This window comes from Taudactylus pleione, unplaced genomic scaffold (genome assembly GCF_031769625.1).
Source record: "Taudactylus pleione unplaced genomic scaffold, aTauple2 ptg000093l, whole genome shotgun sequence".
NCBI classification, from domain to species: Eukaryota; Metazoa; Chordata; class Amphibia; order Anura; family Myobatrachidae; genus Taudactylus; species Taudactylus pleione.
The window spans coordinates 1,860,729-1,867,756 of NW_028284495.1; positions in this window are offsets into that span (position 1 = coordinate 1,860,729).

A 7,028-nucleotide genomic window follows, 5' to 3' on the forward strand; every position below is an offset into this window, starting at 1 on the left:
ATGACATTATGCTAATGCTGCTAGAAAACTAGCATATAAGGGACAAACAAGCCTGTTAGTAGAAAGCGCCATGACTCCATTTCCAACCAAGAACCAGCTTCCGATATCATCTGGTCACACTTTTTACTAATAGGCTTGTTTGCCCCTGTTATGCCAGTTTTTAACTTTTGTGATGTACATGATGTAACCCACAGCTTAGCTAGCGTCCAGGGGGCCGCACTAAAAAAAAAGGAAGCGGCCGCCACCCTCATTCAGTACGAGCACTCACTTCTTGTGAGCGCCTCTGAATGTGGGCCTTTGTCCATCTGTCAACAAGCTTTCGTATTCCCTCATTAAAAAAATGCTTTAGGCTGAGCTGTGAGCCACGAATGCACTGCTGTTTTCACCTCTTTATCAGATGTGAATCTTCGTCCTCTTAGGGCTTCTTTCAGGGGATCAAACAGGTGATAGTCCAATGAGGCAAGATCAGGGCTATTCGCTCAATGTTCCCATCAGTCGTGGACGTGGATGGGCGTCCAGTTACTTCTTCATGGCTGACACTTGTGCGACCGTCTTTGAACTTCTCTATCCATTTATACATACTTCTTTGCGACAAAACATACTGTGCACAAATTCTTCGATAAATATTGGCACCAGATACAAACGCAGACCACAAAAAACTAATCACTGCGTGCAGTGGCGTAACTATAAATTGTGCTCCCCCCTGCCAAAAATGTCTCTGTCGCCCCCCCCCCCCACGACATTTTGGTAAAATAATTACAGGGCCATTTATACGCAATTTGACTCCCAGTGCAAAAGTGGAAAATGTGCTCCCACCACCCTAGACAGTTTACAGTATTTTTCCTCCTTGTAGTAATGCCCCTTACACATTATGCCACACACTGTGATGCTCCTTACACATTATTCCACACACCATAATGCCCATTACACATTATGCCACACACTGTAATGCCTATTACCAAAGTGCCACTTACATATTTGCCCCCTGACACCATTTTATGCCCCACAGTAAGGCTTCTAATTACTTTTAAATTACCTGCTCGTCAGGGGTCTCATGCTCGTTGTCAGGGGTTTTATGCTCATTACCAGGAGTTTCATGCTAGATGCACGGGGTCTCTGGGTTTCATGCTTGTTGCCAGGGGTTTCATGCTTGTTGTCTGGTGTTCAATACCCGTTGCCAGGGGCTCCATGCTCATTGCCAGGGGCTCCATGCTCATTGCCAGGGGTATAATATATATATATATTTGGGAGTGTATGCAAATGGGGGCGCCGGTGCTACTTTGAATTCACAGAGCATCCCTGCTAGTCACAGAGCACTGCTCCTAGTCACAGGGCATCCCTTCTAGTCACAGGGCATCCCTTCTAGTCACAGGGTATCCCTTCTAATTCACAGCACATCCCTGCTAGTCACAGGGCATCCCTCCCAGTCGTATAAAGCATCCTATACCACCAGCATCCCTCACACTGCATTTATATGTACAGTACACCATGTATCACAGAGCACCAATCATCATCACCATAACGAGCATCCTGCACAGATCATCCCTCCTGCACACAGACAGAGCACAAAAGCAGAACATTGCTCCAGTACACAGAGACAGAGCACAGAGCATTGCAGCCTGCACACAGCAGCATCTGGTACACATCCAGCATCCTGAGTGGCCTGGGTGTGGGGGGCGACAGGTTGTGGCCACTGCAGACCCATCGTCTTCTCCCACCGGTGTCTGACAGCCCCGAGGAAGAGGACAGAGAGAGAGCCAGTATGAGTACCTGTCAGACAGAAGGAAGCGGCTGTACTCCTCCGTATACTCGGCACAGTACAGCACACATGGGAGCCCCTGGGTGCAGGGCAGGTGCAAGGTTTCATGGCACCCTAGGCATTTCTTTAACCTTGCACCCCCCCCTCTTGGATAGCTACACAAGCCCTTATGCAGTGCCCCTTATACAGTGCCCCTTTTACAGTGCCCCCAGTAGTGGTCCCCCTATGCAGTGCCCCTTATATAGTGCCCCAGGTAGTGGTCCCCCTATGCAGTGCCCCTTATATAATGGCCCCAGTAGTAGTCCCCCTTACATAGTGACCCCAGTACTAACCCCCCAGCAGTGCCTCCAGTAGTAGTCCTCCCCCAGCAATGCCCCCAGTAGTAGTCCCCCACCTATGCAGTGCCCCCAACAGTAATCCCCACCTATGCAGTGCCCCCAGCAGTAATCCCCACCTATGCAGTGCCCCCAGTAGTAATCCCCACCTATGCAGTGCCCTCAGTAGTGGTCCCACTAGTGCAGTGTCCCCAGTAGTGGTCCCACCAGTGCAGTGCATCCAGTAGTAGTCCCACCAGCAGTGCCCCCAGTAGTAGTTGTCCCCAGCAATGCCCCCAGTAGTAGTCCCCCCCAGCAATGCCTCCAGTGGTAGTCCCCCCCAGCAATGCCTCCAGTGGTAGTTCCCCCCAGCAGTGCCCCCAGTAGTAATCCCCCTCTATGCAGTCCCTGTAGTAGTAAACACCCCCCCCCCCAAACCAAAACAGACACAAAAAAAAAAAATCCACTTCCGGCCCGCTCTGCATGATGGGAGAGACGTCTCCCCCATCACCCACTGTGGAAGCCGGAGGAGCCCGGCTCTGGCAGTCGGCGCAAGGCAAGCAGCCGATGAGAGTCTATCTGACTCTCATCGGCTGCTAAAACAAACACACAGCTGCCGATGCCGGCGGCTGTGTGTTTGTTATACTAGTAGTGTAGTGCGGACTGCACTTATGTGCGGTCCACACTACCGCCCTGCCTGGGTGACTAACAGATGCTAGAGGTCCTACTGGACTCCTCCTAGGCGGCGGACATTTTTGGAGGGCCATTTTCAGCAGATTTCATGCGGGAGGCTAGTCCGCATGGAATCTGCAACCCCCTTGCACCACGCTCCTCAAGCCTCCGCACCCCCAAGCCACCGCAGGGTCTGCGGGGGTGGTAGTTACGCCACTGACTGCACGCTGTTCTTCTTTCATGCAAATCACAATTGGGGCAGTCATTTTTTTCTTGCACTGCTGTCACAAATGAACTGATGTAACACGTTCAAACCTGCACAGCAGTGATTGGGGAGACAGCAACCTAGTACGAAAAGCGCTGATAAGACAGTGCGGTAATAGAAGTTTTAATATAACTGGAGTGTGGGTAATTTTTTACTCTCATATGTGTATATATATATCTATATTATCCTGGAAGCTTGAGACTGGTTCATATCTGTTTGTCCTCACAGAAGGGAATACCAAGGTCCTTTGCAGATTTTGAATAATTTTGAGGAGCTTTGGACAGTTACTGCTGACTCACTAAATGTGGTAAATCTATTTGAGCTTAGCTCTGATCCTTCCTATGAACCCATTAGGAGTAGATATTTGATTATCAGACTTGGATCATATTTGGGCCCGATTGGGTCGTGATTAATCAGCTGAAGTACAGCGATACCCACCAACTCTCGATTTTTACCTGTAAATCATACCCCTATGGGTTATCAATAAAGATTTTTGTATACCTACCCCTGATGAAGACGAAACGCATAGGGTTTACTAGCTACGGATCCATTGACCAGTTGTGTAAAGATTCTCTCCCTATTGAGCTCACACCTGTTTAACCACTTAACTGACAATTTGTTTTTCAAAAAACTGCTCCGAAATTGTCGGGTTTTTTTATGATTGAATTAGGTCAAGAACATCTTTTTAAAACTATTCTAACGCATCATATACCATAAAAATAATTTTTTTGGGTATACTGTAGTCATGGCCATTGACAGCTGTACCATCGATGGCCGATGGGTTCAAACATCAATAGAAACAATCGATTGTTTGAGACCGCAGCTGCCGATGTTTCCTTAACATCGGTTGGGGCTGCACATGCAATCTATATACATATACAGTATATATATTATATATATATATATATACACACATACAGTATATGTGTATATATATATATATATATATATATATTATATATACAAAGTCAAAAATCCACTGCACTCACCATTCCCAGGAGTGGGGTGCAAGTGGCTTGTGACCACATTGCTTAAATAAATAAAATCAGAAAACTCAGCACTCACCATGTTTAAACACCTGCAGAGAAGTGGGGTCCCGTGATGTGGGCTGCAGGCTTAAATGCACTGATCAATCCATGAACCAAAACCCCATTATTTATTTATATATTATTGTGAGTGTTTAAACATGGTGAGTGCTGAGTTTTCTGATTTTATCTATTTAAGCAATGTGGTCACAAGCCACTTGCACCCCAGTCCTGGGAATGGCAAGTGCAGATCTGCACCCCAAATCTGGGAGTGGCGAGTGCAGTGGATTTTTGACTTTGTTTATGTGGTTAATTTTTAGTTAACCTTTTGTGATCTTAGCTTTCTCATGCACCCCATGTGCAAACTCGTTTATAATAACCTGTGTCAGCAGGTAGTATGATAGAAGCTATGTTTGGTGACTGCCTTTACTTTAAAAGCCATTAGCTGGCAGGTGAGCTTTAAACCAGGTAACATTTTTTCAGTTTAAACTATGTGATAGCAGCTACCAGGTTTCCATAAGTGTGACAGATAGTGTAGGACCTGCAGAGAAGTGGGGTCCCGTGATGTGGGCTGCAGGCTTAAATGCATTGTTCAGTCCATGAACCAAAACCCCAATATTTATTTATACATTATTGTGAGTGTTTAAACATGGTGAGTGCTGAGTTTTCTGATTTTATATAATATATATATTATATATATATATATATATATATACACACACACTCACACATATATGCATATGTATATATAAATATATAAATATATATACAGTATATATATATTGTAGGAATGGGAGATAGCAGCGCCAGAAGATACGATGAATCATTACTAAATTCAATGAAAATAGAAACTTATTCTATTTATTAATAAGTAACTGTGTACAAAGATGTGGGAAATATGTCCGATTTTGGATATGAAATCGTATGTATACAGCACTCCCCTACAGTATGGGTGTCAGCTCAAACAGAAGAAGTGCAACAGTGATAATCTGTTGTTGATAAAAACATGTAAAATTTAGAACTGTGTTAGAGCACCCAGTATGCTAGTATAACTGATGTATATATAAATATAAAATGAAATAAATATTTGTGAAGTATTAAAATGTAATATTCAAAGTGCTGTGCGTCAAAATGTGCAATAATGCAGTGAAATAAAAAACTAACTTCAGCGTACTGTGTACTTGAAAAAAGTGTTATTATTAAATTCATACCATAAGGTGCATAGTGCAAAGCAAGAAACAATTATCAAACTCCAGTATTTAGTGTGCGGCAATAATGTCACATGAAAATATAAACAGGAATTATGTAAACAATAGATCATAAAATAATTTAGTATTAAAAAGACAATTTAAGATCAATTTTAAGTATATGAGGTAGGGTTAGCATTCAGTAATCAGGTAATGAGAATGATGATTTTAAAAAACATACATAAAAAACATCACATGTATTAGAATAAAAATAAAAGGCTTATCTGGTAAAATAATAGTAAATTCATGAAAGGTAAGAGGAGCCACCAACGCGTTTCATCTGTGTATCAGACTTCTTCAAAGGATAAAAAGCTCTTGTGGGGTGTCTAGTTTATAAACCCCCTTAATAGGGACAAACTAGTGTCATTTAGAGTTCATTATGACGTCACTTCCGGTTCCTGGTTTTAACTTAATCGAGTGACATAAATCAAACTCTTTAGTAAGTATATCCATGAGATTAGGGGTCTCATTTAGACCCGGTCACAAGCGCTAATGTGCTCGCAACCAAGTCGATAGTCCCCACAGAGCATGTGCACGACGGAGCCGGCTCCGTCGTGCGCATGCGTGAGAACCGGCTAGTGACGGGCGCTGCATCGTTAGGGGTCTCGTAGCAGACGGGGCGAGCTGTCAATGTTGAGTGACAGCTCGCCCCGTTTGCTGGCCGGGCCAGGGGCGTGCCCGGCCAAACGGAGGCGTTCCAGTCGGAATGCTTGCCATTTGGGGACGGCCCCACTGACATCATTGATGATGTCAGTGGGGAACTTCTTGCTCAAACAGAGCAGGAAGTTCCCTGGGGCTTACGAGTGCCCAGACCCAACCTTAGGGTCTGGTCGTAAGCCCCGATGGTCGCAATGGTGATGACCTTCGTGACCATCACCCTGATCGCAAGCTAAGCTGTGGGTGGTAACCCACAGCTTAGCTTGCGACCTGGAGGCAGCACTTCAAAACAAGAAGTGCCCGCCCTCATTCAGAGTGAGCGATCGCTTCTTGCGATCGACTCTGAATGAGGGCCTATGTCCATAATGGAGTGCTGAATCACACTAATTCTGGTCAGTTACTGAATTTCCCCATCCCTGGAGAGTCTGAAATCTGGCCACTGTAATGTGTTATATGAGATAGCTCCTTTTTTATGATATCAGCGATGGACATAGCTTGGTTGACACATGTGTCTTAATTGATATCTACAGCCATACCCAGGTCTAAGCGCCCAATCTGATCTTGGAAGCTAAGCATTGTGGGGCCTGGCCAGTACTCAGATGGGTGACCGCTGGGGAAGACCAGGTGCAATAGGTACTTATGAGATACTTGTGTATGCTTCCTGGTGGTGTCGTACCTCTCATCTTATACCCATACCACACCTGGAGAATATGGAAGATTCTCACACCCCTTATAATGAATGTATTATCCCTAAAGGATAAAATAGAAGACTATTTGTATCGTTGAGCAAAGAGCTAACTACTGGATATCAAAACCAACATAACCTATATATTACAGATGATCAAAAATCTATATCAATCCTCCCTCTGACCATAACTTAACTTCTCTGGATCCATGTTCACCATAGTTTATCCACTGATATCAGTCATTTAGGAGTCTGAATGACAGTCCCTATATATTTATATATATACATTAATTAGATAACCTACTAGTACATATATAAGTACTATTTTTTTCCCTCTTCTTCTTCTCTCTGTAAATGAGATATGTCGTATTATATTATTTATGACATATTCTCTATTGATTTAC